Source organism: Tiliqua scincoides, chromosome 13, assembly GCF_035046505.1.
Source record: "Tiliqua scincoides isolate rTilSci1 chromosome 13, rTilSci1.hap2, whole genome shotgun sequence".
NCBI lineage: Eukaryota > Metazoa > Chordata > Lepidosauria > Squamata > Scincidae > Tiliqua > Tiliqua scincoides.
Window position 1 is genome coordinate 8,818,036 of NC_089833.1, and position 17,500 is coordinate 8,835,535.

General features: G+C 47.5%; 1 pseudogene; it reads left to right on the forward strand.

Annotated features, from left to right (window-relative positions):
* The first annotated feature begins 14,176 nt into the window (after positions 1-14,176).
* Positions 14,177-14,299, forward strand: LOC136633963 (5S ribosomal RNA; annotated as a pseudogene).
* The last annotated feature ends 3,201 nt before the right edge of the window (positions 14,300-17,500 follow it).

A 17,500-nucleotide genomic window follows, 5' to 3' on the forward strand; every position in this document is an offset into this window, starting at 1 on the left:
AGCACTTAAAGCTGCAAAATTAAACAGCATTAGTGTTGCATTTATGGCATTGCCTCCCACATAACAATTTGTTGGTTAGATGTATAAAGCCAGTGTTTTTTATTGAGTTTTGTTTTTTTAATACTTTGGGTTAATAACAGCTGCTGTTTTATATCACTGAAGGACAATAAGCACTGCATTGGGTTTGTGTAGGAGGTTATCCTGCTGTCTGTTTGGTCTAAAGAAAGATGCTCTCATGAAGTTGAATATTACAAGGGCACAATGAAATTGGCACCATGGGCAGGTGCCAGTGTTAGTTCCTTTGAGTCGGCCAGTTCGGAGAGTATCAAGTGGCCATTTCAACAAACTCTGAGCTCTCTACATTGTTGGGATCGCATGGAGCACCAGACAGTTCCAACCAGTACATTAATGCACCAATCTAGGAGATAAAACTGGGCTCATGGGCTCATCTGGTGTACCAAAGCTTTTCCCAACTGGCTAGCCATTCCAGCTTCATCCATTGTGGGTTGCCACACAGTGGAAGCACAGAACTCCCAGGGTTTCAGTAGACTACCTGAATCCTCAGTGGGCTTCCTGTGTCGCCCACTTATGCCCTGTTACGCATAGTGTCTGATCTGAAATCGCCCGCGTCCTCAATCTCTCATAAAAGCCTCAACACGCTCACAAAAGATTCAGACTTCGCCGGCTCTGTCGGCAAGTGGGAGGAGCCGCTTACACAGTGCATTGCGGCACCCACAGTGCTTACCGTGCTGCCCTCCCCCCCATAGCTATGCCACGGTGTTTTTGCTCCTTTTGATTCTGCTTGCGCAAGCTCAGACGAGGGAGTTGGTATTTCAAGCTCCCCTAGCAAAATCTCTGCAATATCTCCATTTTAGTGGGGTCATTATGACACCCTCCGCACCCTTCCTCGACTTGTACCCATAGACCCAGCCAGCCATGTGCATCTTTTTGGGGGTGCTTTGCATTTCCAGACGAGCCTCTTGAGATTGAAATCCCAAAATGCTTCCACAGCTCATTCGCACGCTTCTCTCACTCCGTTGAGTGTAGGTGCCCGCTTAAAGAATTACTGTGAAAAATGTCACTGTTACAGGGACATGAAAGGCTGCTTTCTGTTGAACTACTATTGAATCCATTCCCCTCCACTTACATGTATATATTAATGGTACTGAAGTGGTTTGCTGCTGAGTGCCAGGTACTGGGAACAAACCTAGGGGAGGAATGGGCCTGGGAAGCAGGGGGGAGATGGCAGCAGGCCCTGCCGTCATATCTTAACCCCCTTCCCAGGCCAGGAGACCAGACATGGGTCTCCTCATATCTGTATCCGCTTGGGGTGCAAATTCAAGGAGACCCATTGGAGTTGCCTGGGTCTTGCACGGGGTGAGGGAACATGGGTAAGGGGTAAGTTCCCTTACCCCGAGGAGACCCCAAGGAGGGCTAAGGGGTAAGTTCCCTTACCCCGAGGAGACCTGGTGGTGCTTCCCTGAACCCATTCGATGCAGCGGTGACCATTTTGGCACCACTACATCCCTGGGCTCTAAGGAAGCTTAGATTTGGGCTGCAAATCCCTAGAAAGAAAAGAATATATGTTTTACTTTTCCAAGGTAAGTCTCTTCTTTTCTCACGAGTCAGGGAAGAATGGTAGAGAAGGTTTTTTTTGAGCATTACTGTCAAATGTTCGCAAAGCCCTTGTTGCTACACAGGCTTTCAGCAGGGGTATTTGAAATGCCCAGAAAGGTTCTGAGGCAAGCGCGTGGGCCTCTCACATCACTCTGTAAAATAAAACTGCACAGATGCCCTTTGCAACTAACCGAGTACCTGTGTATCTTGGACTTGATCATCCACACCAGAGTTCTATATATCTTATGAGATGCAGCCTATGACTCCGATCAGGGGTCTCCAAACCCCGGCCTGGGTGCCATCTGCAGCCTGTGGCCAGTCTCTGACCAACCACAACCGAAGTTGTGCTTGTGGAGTGAGGAGATGGGGGTCCATTTAAGTGTGTGCCTCATTTCTTGGGCTGTGTTGGTGCTGGGAGAAATCCTGGACATTTGAGCCCATTTATTCATTCATTCTAAATTTCATATTTAATTTTGTTTTCCGGCCCTCAACGCTGTGCCAGATATTTGATGCAGCCCAAAAAGTTTAGAGACCCCTGACTCAGATCATGGCATTCCATTTGAGGCTGGAGTAATCTGCAGGCAGCCAGAGGCCGGTGGGGTAGGGCTGTCTTTTGGGAGTCGTCACTACATATGCAGCTCCGGGATTATGATTGATGGCTTCGGTTCATTAAAATAAAAAGGTACCTTCTCAACACAAGGTTCGGGATTTCCCACAACACTTAAGGAGTCATTACTCTTGCAAGGAACACGTTGATGAAAGAGTAAATGCTTCAGCATCTGAACGGTCCTTCAGAAAGGAGTAAATGGAGAAAATTGACACCGAGGTTACTGAATGCCAAGGCACAGATAGAGGGTACCGGCCAGGCCACAGGTAGCTGTTGGTGCTTACAGAAAAGGATCTCTGGTGACTTATAACTGTATGTTTGCAAATAACTTCTTCCGTGTTTATGAGAATCACATAAATAAAATATGTTTTTAAAATGACTTCCCCTGCCCCCAATCCTTCAATCTGGCCTCATCACAATCTGAAAGGCAAAACAAACAAAACTGTATCCAAGCAAGTTCATTTTCCAGATGATCCGTTTTACAGACCAATAAGTATGCAGCCATTATACAGTTATTGAAAGGGGTGGGAGAGAGTCTTGGGCTTGATGCTTCACACCATAGTCCTTGGATGGCCCAGCCGCTGAAGAAATCTTGGAGGTCCAGCAGCAAAAAGGCTGTGCGTGATGACTTGAGAGCAATTGCTCTGGAAAGAAATGTGGGGAAGGGTCCAATTTCCAGACTGGCGTCTTCAATCACTGCTTACTTCATGCAGAGAACTGGCTGAGTCGCGTGACGGAATCTGCGCATGCAGACTGGAGAGTGCTCCATTGCACAGAACGTTCTGTGCATGGTTTATCTAAGCCAGGGGTGTCCAAAGTTTTTGGCAGGAGGGCCACATCGTCTCTCTGACACTGTGTTGGGGGCCGGGGGGGAAATAATTAATTTACATTTCAAATTTGAATAAATTTACATAGGTTTACATAAGTGAATATATTAAAGATGAACTTATATGAATGAATGAAGGTCTTGCAATCGCTCAAGGCCTATAAAAGGCCTTGCACAAAGCAAGGCTGGCCTTTCCTTTGCTGCTGCTACTGCATCCCAGACGTGAAACAACAAGCAGTGGAGGGAGCCCTCATCCCACAGCTCACGCGAGAGGTCAAACAGTCGCCCTCACTTTGAGAGCAGTTGCGTCAGGCCAGTGCGGGCTCCAACAAATCTCCAGAGGGCCAGAGGCTCATTGGAGACTGGGGGCTCCCTGAGGGCCGCATTGAGAGGCCTTGAGGGCCGCAAGTGGCCCCAGGGCCGGGGTTTGGACACCCCTGATCTAAGCCCTTACTGATTTCCTCCTGTGCCTCATGCAAAAACTCTGAACTACTTTTGGAGTCTAAACGGGTGGCCGGTTAGAACAAACTGTTGGTCCCAGGTCTGAGCGCTGGCAAGTGCCTGGAGCAGAAGAAAAATGGGCATCGGGCCTGGCTGAAGCCTGCCTGCTACCTGGGGATCGTCAGGTAAGTTGCTGTCCTCATCCCCCCCTTCCGTGGAGTGCAAAGCAAACACTGTAGAAATTCTTACACTTCCTTGATTCTGCCTACCTTCTGCACACTCCCCCATATTTCCCCACAATCCCCCATGCCACGTGCCCTCCGCCACCCCAATCTGCGCCACACCCTTCTGTATCTCTTCATGCCCTCTCCACATCAGTGTGCCTATCAACATATCTCCTTACTGCGGCCACTTTTCTCCTCCTCCTTCACGCTCTTTGTCTTTTCAAAAGTCAGGGAAAGGAGAGCGGATGTTGGGAGGAGAGGAGAGTGATGGCCTAGCATGGTTCCTTTCTCCACTTCCTCTTCCCCCGCCCTCTCTGGCTTTAAAACTTTAACGGGGAGCTTATACGAGGAGAAGGCTCATGGCATAGGCATCTCTGGCCTGTGGGGGGTAATAGCCATCTCTGAAGCCCAGGGTCAATTTGGTGCGCCAACCCCAATGACAGTTTACTCTCCAATCAACCCCAACCCCACATGATAAGGTAGATGCCTGCTGATGAAATGTGCTAGCCATCCCATTGCATCCAAAGAAATTGGGGGACACGTTCTCTTATCATTTCTCCAAACCATTTGTCTGTGCACATTGAGCACTCATGTCCCCTATCATGTGGGGTATTTCAGACAGGTCAAGGATCATCCAACTCCCCCACTGTCATGCATTCTAGAAGAATAGAGGGTCAGTCTCCTCAATTCCTAGTTGCACGCAATAAGGGAATGTGGTGGACCTTTGAATTGCGTCGTAGCTTGGCTCTCCAAAGTCTCCTGATTCAGGAGGCTTTTGGCCTGTGGCATCAGTAGCCCAGCTTGATTTGCCTTTGCCTTCAATTCATTTGCCCAGCCAGCTGCCCCACAAGCTCAGGGAATCAAAACTCCCGTGCCTCACTCTCACAGCTATTGGCTTGATGGCAAGCAATGTTCAATTAAATGTCCCTTGCTTCTGGGTGGTGCGAATGTAAATGTTCCACTCTGTCCTTTGGTTATTTTTACAGGCTGTAATTGCAACCCTATGTCAATGCTGCGGCCTCATTTTAATACTTAAGATGTCGTTAAACATGTCGCCAGGCAAAATGAGCGTGCAGTGTGTATAAAGGTGGTAAGAGGAACTGTGGGTCTCAAACTGGGCACCCGGGAGGCTTTTTCTCTAGGCCCCTACGATGTTTCCCAGGCTGAGGAAACAGCTGGCTTGATTTTATAGCGCCCCCCTCTTAGAATGACCAAAGCCGGTACTGCTTTGGGGTTCTTTGACACCACAAGAGATGGTAGGGAGCTTTGGGCCAGAGTTTATACTTGGCTTATACATTTTTTTACATACATACATTTATACATACGTACATATTTATACATTTTTTTAAATGGCATCCCAAGTGAAAGTAATATGGCCAAGCATAAGGACTTGTGCCTGAGCTGGCAACAACTTTAAGGCAACTGCAATCCTAACCACACTTTCCTGAGAGCAAGCCCCATTAAACAAAATAGGACTTACTTCTGAGTAGACCTGGTTAGGCTTGTGATATATACACTCTCATATATATAAGAATATATAGAAGATATATAAGAATCTTCCTCTTATTTCTATGGCCACCAAACATGGGAGAAATTGAGGACAGTCATAACTGTTATCATTAACACAGAAAAGTCAGCTGTTGAGACATTTTTTCCACCTATACTGTATTTTTTTACCCTTGCAGCTGTGGGGTCAAGCTTGATGCTTCTAAAAAAATTATTCGTGTTTTCATAAATTTTTTTTTTTTTTTTGCACCATCTCAGTGAATAATCCACATTCTGCAGGCTGTTTTATAGGCATGTAGAAAAGCAATGCGCTGCCCTCGGTCCAGCCAAAATAGCAGAGGCCAGCCAAGCAGGAAGAGGTTTGCTGCCAAAGAACATGGCTGAACAAGAGGAAGCCATAAACCCATTGGTTGGTCTGCTCCTTGTTGTTTTAAGGAAGACTTAAAGGTTGGGGTCGTGGGGGTCCAGCCATCTGGTGAAACCTGTTGGTTTCCTTCTAAGTGTGCTTTCTGCACACTGTGGCAACTGGGAGAGAGAGAGAGAGAGAGAGAGAGAGAGAGAGAGAGAGATGTCGCAGCTCCAGAAACTCAACTGTCATGGTTGACTCTAGCTCATGGCCCAGTTGTGCACCTCAAAGATGGCTTCGGGTTTGAGGGGATCTTGGTGAACCCTCTCCCCCTCTTCCGTGGAGTGGAAGGAGAAAGATGAGCAGTGGAAGAGGACAGAGATGGAGTACCTCCCACCAGACTCCTGCTTGAATCAGCCACTTCAGTTGGTCTCCTTGGTTGGCAAGCCCTGAGTGGGAAAAAGAGAGAAGACAGCAATGAAAAAACTCTCAGCTAGGGACCCAACCCTATCCAATTTTCCAGTGCCGGTGCAGTTGTGCCAATGGGGCATGCACTGCATCTTGTAGTGGGGCAGCCGTCACAGAGGCCTCCTTAAGGTATGGGAACATTTGCTCCCTTACCTTGGGGCTGCATTGCGACTGCACCGGTGCAGGAAAACTGGAGAGGATTGGGCCCTAAGTCACTTCACTCCCATCACATGAAGGCAATGGACACAGAAGGGTTCTCAGGGACCAGCAGTGCGTGAGACCATTACAACTGACATATGGTAAGGGAACCCATGGTGATTTGGTCTTAAGGAAGGAACTTTATTTGCATATGGACCATGGTTGCATGACAACAGTAAATGTGCATAAACAAGAAACATGCTTGCGTTATTAATGGCCATCAACCCAGCCACTTAGTATGGTTTCTGAGTTTGAGCCACCATGAGGGCCTTTCCTGTTAAGGGGTCCAGGTCATGGCACAAGAGTGGGTCAGATCCTGGCCACAGCATTTCTGCTTTCGATGGGAACTTTTGCTGCAACACCAGGGTTATGGCTGTGCAGTGGTGCCAAGTCCTTAGTTACCTCTTCCTGCTCATAGTTACTTTCTTAAGAGAGCTCCTTGGGGAGTTGCATATTTGGGGCGGGGGGTGAGCACAGGAGATGGACCAAGCTGTCAGCATTTCACAAGGTGTGGAAGAAGTTACACAGGTATGAGGCAGAATCTGGGGAGGGGGTGTCCTTGTGAGAATCAGTTGCGTCTGCAGCCTTTTGAAACCTAGTGAAAATGCTGGTTCCCCCTCCCCACCTGTAGAAGTGACCCACTGCAGCACCAAGACCCGAACTTGTAACTCCTCATCCCAAAGGGATATGTTGTTCTTGTGGGATGGAGCAACAGATCTGAATTTGAATCTGAGCGCTGAACTCCTCATTCAAATTTCTCCTGGGGTTTTATGACAGATGGTCTTGGTTTTAAAGTAGAACTTGTGCATTAGGAATTCTCCATTATATTTTATACAGAGCCCTATATATGTGCAATTGGCCACAGCATTCAGCACTGTGCATTGAAGCATTCCTTCATCCAATGGGGCAAGGGACCTAAGGAACTTATATCCCACTGCTGAGAGGGAGCAGAGTTAAGCCTGCAGTGGTACTCATAGCTCTTTTCATGTCCCCATGATGAGCAAGAAGACGATTAAACTAAGCACATTTTATTCATTTGCATCATTTATTCAAAATTAAGTGTTATTCTTGGTGCCAAAGCTTGGGTTTTTTTGGAAGGTGCTCTTGGCTTTTGTTTTGTACGCTCTTACTGGGGAGTGAGGACTAGGTTCCAGGACTGACATGCAGAAGTCTTTATTTCATGCAATGCGTAATTCATTGATTGCCGCAAGCTGTTGGAATGACCATTAAAAGAAGTGGGTTCCCCCCCCCCCATTACAAAGGATTAAAAACAGTCACGGAGGAAGGCAGCTCAAGGGATGCTCAGTAGAGCAGGAGCTACTTGACTGGATAGCTCAATGGCTGATCGGTGTTCAGAAAGAGGCAACGTTGGGGGCAGAGAACTGGGGAAGGGTGCTCCCTTTATGTCCTGGTTAGAAGTTCCCCAGAAAAACCTAGCTCCCTGGCACCAGGGACAAACTGCTGGATGAGACGGAGCTTTGTTTGACTCAGCAAATCCACATTTAGGGTCCTATGAGCCCCAAGTGCCCTTGCCACCTTGGGGATGATCTCAAACTCTCCAGTTCTCTCCACTTGCTAGGGGTGTTCCATAGTTTCTAGGACCTCTGCTGGTAGAACTCTCGATCCCAGTTCTTGCATCTTGCAAACACACTGGGGAATGGGAAGACACAACTCAGTGGTAGTGCACCTGTTTTGCACAATGGACTTCCTCGGTTCTGAAATCCTACACAGTCAGGGTAGACAATGCTGAGCTACGTGGACCAAGAGTCTGACTCAATGGAAGGCAGCTTCACATGTACATTTTGGCAGCTTTTCAAACACTTCCATGTCGAGCTACACCTGCCAAAATTCCCTCTTTTCAACCATGGTTGAAGGTATAGGCACTCTGTCCTCCATTGTATCTGGTCACCTTGCTTTGGACCTGCTGTGTTGGCTCTACGCAGTTCTCATGTTAAGATTCGCTGCCAGTAAGGACCCCTAGTTCAAGTGCTTAAAGTCCAGCATCCATCACTTCATCATCCTCTATAAACGAGTGGTCTAATTCACTTTTAAAGTCACCTAAGCTCATCGCTTTCACTACATCTTGCGGCATTTAGTGCATGCACTCTCTAACCTCCTCCTATAACTGTGTTTTGCTTTTTTTCCACAACTGATTGAAAAAGGCCCAGCGCATGAAACGTAGTTTGCTGAGCGAAACAAGCAAAACAAGAGAGGACTCTTCCTTCCCACAAGGCATCTTCCAGCTCAGCGCTAGGCTGTTTCCATCTGTGAAATGCTGGAGCTTTGTGGTCCCAGAGTCTGTCCCCCCCCCCCCAAAATTCTCTGGAAGTTGGAGCAAATGAGGAAGGGCTTGAGACAAGCTCTGTTGTTCAAGGTGTTGCACAAGGAGCCGAATCTAGCGAGGTGGCTCAGCGCATGAAATTTCCCATCATCCTTTGAAGACCTCTGGCTGGCGCTGGCTGACTCTGCCCCTAATAGAGTAATGAACCACAAAGCCTTTGTGAAAGCACATTCTATATTTATACAACAAGCCGTGTATACAAGGGATTAAAATAAACCATTTATTCCTTCATCTTGGACAAATCACATTATCCAGAAACGCCAGGAACGGAGCTTTCTGTCGTCAAAATAAACACTGGCCAGTTTTATTTTTTTTTTCCCCCTTTCAAGAACCCGAGCAGTGGGAACTAAATGGCCTTGGTCTACCAGAAGCACAACCCGTACGGAGGCCAGTTAATGGTCAGAATCCATTGTGAGGCCCAAGACAAATGGAAGATGGCAAGAAAAGCTCTTTTCATATTGGGCTTTGTGGCTCTTCCTGCTGCTGTCATTTGCGGTTCATCCATGACCTAGTTTTTTCCTGAGTGGCTAGTGGTTTCTGCCTGCCTCGAAAGCATCCCAATTATCTTGTCCGCTACCAGAAATGAAAACTCTTGCAGGAAGCAATACCAGTCTCATTGGATGATTCCTCCCACTAGGTTGGGTGTGTCAGAAAAACAAAAAACAAAACCCAAACCCTGAGATTTCTGAAATGGGGCCCGGTTGTGTCACCAGACTCTCCAATCCTTGCAAAAATAGGAGAGGGGGGGGGGAATCTGGTAGCAGGGCTGAATCCTGTGGTTAAGTTTGGGTCGCCAAATCTTCAGGATTGGGCTGGAATCGTAGAATACTGGATAGGATCTTGAAGGTAATCTAGTCTAACCACCTGCTCAGTGCAGGTAACCACTCCAGCATTCCTGACAGGTGGCTGTCTGATCTCTGCTTGAAAACCCAGAGAGAGAGAGAGAGAGAGAGAGAGAGAGAGAGAGAGAGAGAGAGAGAGATTGTTCCAGTATTGGACAGCTCTTATCGTCATATCGTCATATCTAGCCTACATCTACTTCCCTGTAGTTTTAACTCATTGTGTCTAGTCCTGACCTTCGAAGCCAAAAAGAGCAAATCCTTCCCTTCTCTGAGTACAACTTGCAGGGTAGCAATTGTGGGAGGGGGGGTGGAGAAGAGGGGCATGCCTTTTTCTCCTGCTTCTGGGTTTCCCAGAAGCCACTGATGGGCCACTATTGGAAGCAGGATGCTAGACTAGGTGGGTATTTGGCCTGATCCAGCAATGCTTTTCAGATGTTCTTATAGTCTTGCTTTGCAGCTCAGCCTCTTGCAGTGCAATCCTATGTGTGCTTACTCAGAAGTAAGTCCCACTGCAGTAAGTCCCAGTGGAACTTACTCTCAGGTGTGTGCGCATAGGGTTGTAGCCTTAGCCATTGCCCTGCACCCGCTCTTGCAGCAACCAGTATTCAATAACTCTCAGCATGGAGATTCTAAAGGGTCATCATGTGCAATTGTGATTGACCCCCTTTTCAAGTCTTTACATCTAGTGGCCAACACCACATTTCTTGTGTTGCCCCTTCTCTTTTGCTCTGGCAGCTACCATAGATAAGATAAAATAAGATAAGATAGTTGATCTTTTGTTCACTTGCTTCTTTCATAGCCTTTTCTTGGCCTTTCTTTGAACAGTTCCTTGGAAAACCATTACTAATACACTGGATGATCCCATAAACTCCCATTTGGAAAAAAAAAAGGGGGGGTAGGGACCATTTTCAAATGTTCCATAAAGCGCATTGCACAATGCTCTCAAATAGATGCAGAGATGTGCAAAACATGGAACGGGGGAGGAGCCAGTTTTAACGGCATTTAAAATAGGTGGGTGTGATGTCATTGGAATGCCGTATGTATCTTGAACCTCGGGGAGGGAGGGCTGGGCCTGAGTTGTACAAAATGCCTTTTAAACATTGTCAATTTTATTTTAAAAGTAAGGGGGGGAGAGAACTCAGTTTCCTTCTGTGAAATATAACTGGAGGGAAATCTCTGTTTTTACATCTGAACCTAGCGGTCTCCAAAGAGGTGGAATTTATGCAGCCTTCAGTCCCAGTGCAAAGGGCCAGTGAAATAAAAAATGAAGTCTGGCACAGGCCTCCGTGCCTGGTTCTTTCTGGGATTCGGATCTGTTCTTTTTCCCACTCGCAATAAAGAGATGGCACAGATGTTGGGAGACACTGATAGATTTTAGGCTCTGCGCTGCCAGCTCTAGATGAAGCCAGGGGAAGGCCTCCTGCTGCTCTTATCAGGGGAAAGATGGAGCCTGTACAGCATTACAAATCAGAAATAGTTCCAGTGACTGAAGGAGCTGAAAGGAACTCCAGATGTCATCTAGTCTGACCTTGTGCAGTGTAGAAACAATGGACTTGAGCCACAAGTGGCCCATGCCAGCTAGACTTGAAGCCAAAGCAGGAGAGCACACAAGCCTAGCCAATAATCAAATGTATAGCCTGTTCTTTTGCCTCTTCCCCAGTAGACTGGAGGCAAAATCACCCTAAGACAGTGGTTCCCAAGTCTTTTTGACTGGCAGTCCTTTGACCTACTGGGCCACTTGGCTGCGGCTCTCCATTAGGGCTACAATCCTGTATGTTGCATAGGGTGGCAGGCAGTGGCAAACCTCCCCTTGAGGCGCCCTGGGATAAAGCGCCGTGAAGCTGCCCCACACACACACACATGAGTCTTGCGTGGCTCCAGGACCGAGCAGAGAAGCCATCTGAGGCTTCCCCACAATCTTAAACTGTCGGTAACTTCATTATATTTACCACATCGGTAACTTCATTATAAGGCTTCCCGCGCGGTCCTGGAGGTGCACAAGTTCTGCGCGCAAGGCATCTGCCCCATTCACTTAATGGGAGGTTCACTATTGGTGGCAGGGGTTTTTCTTGCAAGAATTGCATGGCTCCCTGGCTGGTTTCTGTGACTCCCTGGGGAGCCATGGCTCACAGTTTGGGAATACATTATAGGAGGGCTGCAACAGAGGGAGAGACAAGACAGTGGGGTCCCCTCCATTAGCATGGCAAGGACCACTCTGATATTATAATGAAGCTTAAGGATGGGTGCTTCAGATAATTGCATATACTTCCCCCCCTTTCCCCTGCCTTTGTTGCCTCATTTTAGATTGTGAAACTGTCTTCTCATTCCTTTTGCTATGTGTTTGTATGTAGACCATTTAGGGAACATCTTCTTCCTGCAGAAATGTGGTATATTCCACATAAATATCTGGAGATGCCAAGAACTGAACCTGGGAACTGTCTCACTTCGCAACTTCCAGCAACAGGGTTTCTGGGCTGCAGCCGAACAAAACAGGTGCCAAACGCTGGTCCCACAGGAGCTGGCTTGGCCCTGTGTCCTTTCATGTTCAGGCTTTTCCCGAAGAGCCTGGATGAAGGGCTCAGGTCTTGCGTTTGCCAAATTTCCCAATGACACTAAGTTGAAAGATTTGTGTCATCAGCCAGCCTGGTGCCATGGATGGTGTGTTGGTTTTGGATGGAGAACAGTCAGGATGAAATCCAGGGCTTCATTTGTGCCACAGGTCCCCCAGGGCTTCGCTTCATGTGTCTCAGTACCAGGGCTTAGCTGTGGAATATGAGGAATATAAATAGAGGTCCTGCTTTCAGGCTTTGCTACAATGATCATATTCAGCCCTCATCAGTGGTGGTATCAGGGGTCAGTAAGCCCTAGAGTTTATGTCCATCAGAGGAGGTACCTGGCTGGACCAACCCCTTAACCCCCATCAGTCCAAGTGATGGTGATAGTACTCAGTGCAGGACTAAACTTCCAGCAACCTGGTACCAACACTGTACATCTTAAATTAGGGTAAGATAAGGATCTGAGAGCAAGACTCCCAAGAAGGCTTTGGCCCCAGCACCACCTCAGTTAAAAACTTGAACACAAGCCCTGTTGGATCTCCCCATCCTAGTCAGCTCATGAACCTGCCTAAGGGCCCAATCCTATCCAATTTTCCAGTGCCAGTGCAGCCGTGCCAATGGGGCATGCACTGCATCCCGTGGTGGGAAGGCAGTCACAGAGGCCTCCTCAAAGTATGGGAACATTTGTTCCCTTACCTCAAGGCAGCATTATGGTTGCACTGGTGCTAGAAAGTTGGATAGGATTGGGCCCTAAGGCATCAGTCTGACCTTTTTGTGAATGTGCGATCCTGGGGGAAGGCAGGCCTCTAGAGATCTGACCCACCATGGCAGTGATGGTGTTAAAGTTGGGTGCACATTCACAAGATGATGCCAAAGCAGAACTCTATGGAATTGGCAAGCTTGCATGTTGGTGTTTCACCAATAGATATTGGCCCAAAATATTGGCCAAAGTAGCTTGTTTATTATGTATCTGTTGGCTGACAGCCCAATCCTATGCATGTCTACTCAGAAGTAAGTCCCATTAGAGTCAATAGAGCTTACTCCCAGGAACGTGTGGATAGGATTGGGCTGTAAAGCAGAACAGTTTGTTTTCTTTTCTAGAAAACAATAATTTAGCAACCCTTTTGCATCGTTTCGAGAAAAGCTGCTTTTTCTGATGAGTCCTATCCATGGGCAAAATTCCTTCACTGAGAGCACAAGCCTAACCAGGTCTACTCAGAAGTAAGTCCTATTTTGTTCAGTGGGGCTTACTGTCAGGAAAGTGTGGTTAGGATTGCAGCCTAATTTTGTATCGCACCAATTATAAAGAAGCAGTGGCACCAAGGGGGAAAAGACACGTGAAACCCAATTGAGGCATCAACTGGCTTTCTGCATATCTGAAACTCAACTTTTTACAGCCATTCCCTTCTCATGAACATCAAGAAAGATCATGGCTTGTTCCTCTCTGGATACCTCTGATCAATGTTTGGTATGTGCTTGGTTAAGAAATGCCTCACTGTTCCCCTCTCACCTCATTCACCGAAACACACATCTCCTTGTTTGGTTCCAGAGAATTCATTTCATCTCGCCATTGAGCCGTTCTTTTCTTTTCTTAGCCAGTTTAAAGCTTGTCTCCCTTGATTTAGTGAGCCAATAGTGGCTGGGAAAGTAAAGGAGGGGGGAGTACAAAAGAAAGAAACAAAATAATGACTATAAGGTCCCTGGAACATCTGGAGTTGCTCTTAGGCAATATGCAATATCCCAGGCCAGATGTTGGGAGACTGGCTTCAACTTGTGAAACGTCAACATGTCAAAATTTAAAATTCCATTCACACCGTTCTTTTTCTGCCTTTCTCTTGATCCTTCTCGGCCACTTGATTGGCTCCTTCCAGCCATGCTACCCAGAACACCCCCTGCTGGCAGCTTTGGGCCCACAAATCCATTTCTTTGATTAATTTTTTTTTTTAATCCAGTGGCTCATAAGTCTTAGAACAGGACATGGATCAGACCTCTTACATTGGTCATTGCAGCACGGGTCAGCGGCAAAACGCAGGGCTGAGTGCACCTTGTGATTTTTGCAAGTGCATTGTACAGGTGCCTATTACCCTGCATATGCCTGATCTCGGAAGCTAAGCAGGGTCAGGCCTGGTTAGTACTTGGATGGGAGACCGCTTGGGAATACCAGGTGCTGTAGGCTTATACCATAGTCTTTCAAGACTGAAGATTGCCAGCCATCTCCCTATACTGAACACTATCTCCCGATCTTGTCTGATCTCGGAAGCTAAGCAGGGTCAGGCCTGGTTAGTACTTGGATGGGAGACCACCTGGGAATACCAGGTGCTGTAGGCTTATACCATGATCTTGGAAGCTAAGCAGGGTCGGGCCTGGTTAGTACTTGGATGGGAGACCGCCTGGAAATACCGGGTGCTGTAGGCTTATACCATGATCTCGGAAGCTAAGCAGGGTCAGGCCTGGTTAGTACTTGGATGGGAGACTGCCTGGGAATACCGGGTGCTGTAGGCTTATACCATAGTCTTTCGAGACTGAAGGTTGCCAACCATTGTGCAGGTGCAGGATTTCATCATGGATACAGAATTCCACATTCTGGGGGCGCTTCATTTCATCTGGGATCCTCACCGTTTGTTCACTCACTCTTTACAGAGAGTTCACACAGTGCCATCTTCCATTGGATGGGAAAGTGGCTGGGAAAGGAAAGGAGGGGGTGCGAGTACAAAAGTCCTCCCTGCACTTAAACGGTCGCATTAATTCTTATTATTAATAATAAGAATAATTGGATTTTTTTTTTTACAACAACACAATGCAATGCAACCCCTCATGTGTGGGTTGTTGTTAGAGCTACTGGTCCAGCTTTTTGTGAGAGGAACATGCCCAGATACAACTGAAATATAAAAAGCAGATGGCAGTCTGCTGTGTCCCCAAAACGCACTTCAGTTGGACCACAGTATCTGCGGAGGATCCATTCCTGGACCCAAAACCCAAGGATAATGGAATCCATAGATGGGGTCCAATAGAACTTCCAGACATGACCAGAAGCACCTACTGGTTGTGTCCAGAGGTGTCTGAGGCCCATAGAGACCATACACAGCCTCTTTGGGACTCAGAAAGCTCCTTGGAGGTGTCAGAAAGGCACTGAAAGGTTTTAGTGAAAAGTGGAAGTGCCTTTCCAACACTCCTGGGAGGTGTTCTGAGGCCCAAAGAGGCCTCCCCAGGCCTCAGAAAGCCTCCCAGAAGTGACCGGAAGGTTCTTCTGGTCATGTCCAGGAGGTCAGATGTGGCCCTCCAGCACTGAATCCAATCAGTGGGTTCCAAAATGCAGATAAAGAGGTCATATCAGGCAGGAGATGATAACAATAATTAGCTTTTGTCAAGCATTTTCTCCATGTGCAAAGTGCTTCACAGATCTTCCCTTGATACAGTCTGTACAAGCATCATAGGAGGCCACGTGCTACTTGAAGCAGGTGTAAATGCCACTGCTGTGCGCACCTCCCAAAACTACACGGAAGGCAGCAGTCTGATACACAGACCCCCTTTGCCTCTCTCGTTCCTTATGCTGGTCCTTTAAACCAGGGGTGCCCAAACCCCAGTCCCTGGGCCACTTGTGTCCCTCGAGGACTCTCAATGTGGCCCTCAGGGAGCCCCCAGTCTCCAATGAGCCTCTGGCCCTCCAGAGATTTGTTGGAGCCCCCACTGGCCCGAAGCAGCTGCTCTTAGCATGAGGGCAACTGTTTGACCTCTTGCGTGAGCTGTGGGATTAGGGCTCCCTCCACTGCTTGCTGTTTCACGTCTGTGAAGCAGCAGAGGCAGCAAAGGAAAGGCCAGCCTTGCTTTGTGCAAGGCCTTTTATAGGCCTTGAGCTATTGCAAGACCTTCATTCATATAAGTTCATCTTTAATATATTCATTTATGTAAACTTATGTAAATTTATTCAAATTTTAAATATAAATTAATTCTTTTTTTTCCCCGGCCCCTGACACAGTGTCAGAGAGATGATGTGGCCCTCCTACCAAAACCTTTGGACACCCCTGCTTTAAACAGTAATGGCAATGCGCAGAATGGCTCAGACAGTGACTGGGCCGCTTACATGGCATGTTGCGGCACCTGCAGTACTTACTCTCTGACCCCCTTCTTCCTTGTAGTTATGCTACTGAAACAGCTACTGAAGAAGATGCTCTGCTGGGGTGAATAAAGGTGGTTGTTCTCCCCCTGTTATATAGGCATCTGACTATTAACTTAGATAGTGATCCATTTTTATTCAGTACTGTCTACATGGACTGGCAGCAGCTATTCAAGGCTTCAAAAGAATTGTTTCACTGCCCTACCTGGAGATTTCATAGATTGCACCTGGAACCTTTTGCATGCAAATGATGGGCTACAGCCCCTTCTGGACTGGTCCTTCCTAAGGCAGAGTTAGCATCAGGCCTAGGGTTTCCTTATAGAACTGCAAGTTTCTTAGAACAAGTTCAAGATGCCTATATGGAAGGACAATTGAACACAGCTGACACCTCCAAAGCTCTCATGGAGGAGACAAAGCTTGGCTACCTCACATTTTTACAGAAATAGAGACAGGGAGGTGAACTACACTGCCCCTGTAGATCTCTATGGTCACACTTGCATCAACCAGAGCGCACCAGGATAATTTACATCTACTGACGATTTGGCCCAGGAGGTAGAAAAGATGCCAGGAGTGGAAGAAAAATGACCCATCAGCAAAAACTCCTGCACAGCGAGGCAATGACGTCCTTCATGCAGCGGACATACTCCATCACCTTCACTGCCCCAGCGTGACAGCGACTGGGGGGAAATATGGGGAGGGGGAGGCCAGGCCGCTGGAGATGTCATCTCTCATGGGTTGGACACGCTTCATCCGTCAGCAGATTGGACAGCTCAGTGCTCTCTGCAAACCCCAGGCACACTCCATCTGCCCCCAACGTGGTGTGCATCAATCATCTCACTTAGGCACACCCAAGAATATCACAGTAGCCGACTGTGCGCGAGCAAAATCTGCAGAGAAGGAGAGAGAGTTGCACATTAAGTGTATGGCGTGACAAGCCTCTAACAGACCTAAAAGAGGAGGTTGCCAAAAGGATGTTTAAATATACTACAGAGTGTGATTGTGGATGGGGAGATATGGAAGCTACAAAAGACATGTGCAAGACAAAACAGGATGCCCACAAAGGGGGCGGTGAGGTCTGAAGTAGTCATTTCTCACCCCAAAGCGTTTTCCTTTCTCTACCCAGTCTCCAGAAAGAAGGCTCCAGATTATAAAAGAGGTTGGGGATTAGTAGGCATTAATATCTGTACCAAATGGATGTCCTCCAGCAACTCCCAGATAAAAATAGGTACATGTGCTTTACATTAAAGGGAGAGGAGATGCTCTTTGTAGTAGCAAGGCAGTGAGCAAGCAGGCTGAGGATGTCCTCGATCCACCAGGAAGCTTCCCAAAGCAAGCCTCTGAGAACTGTGCAAGAGCACATCAAATAGGGAACCGTTAACAGGGGCATCCATTCTTGTATCCTGGGCAGAGCTGTG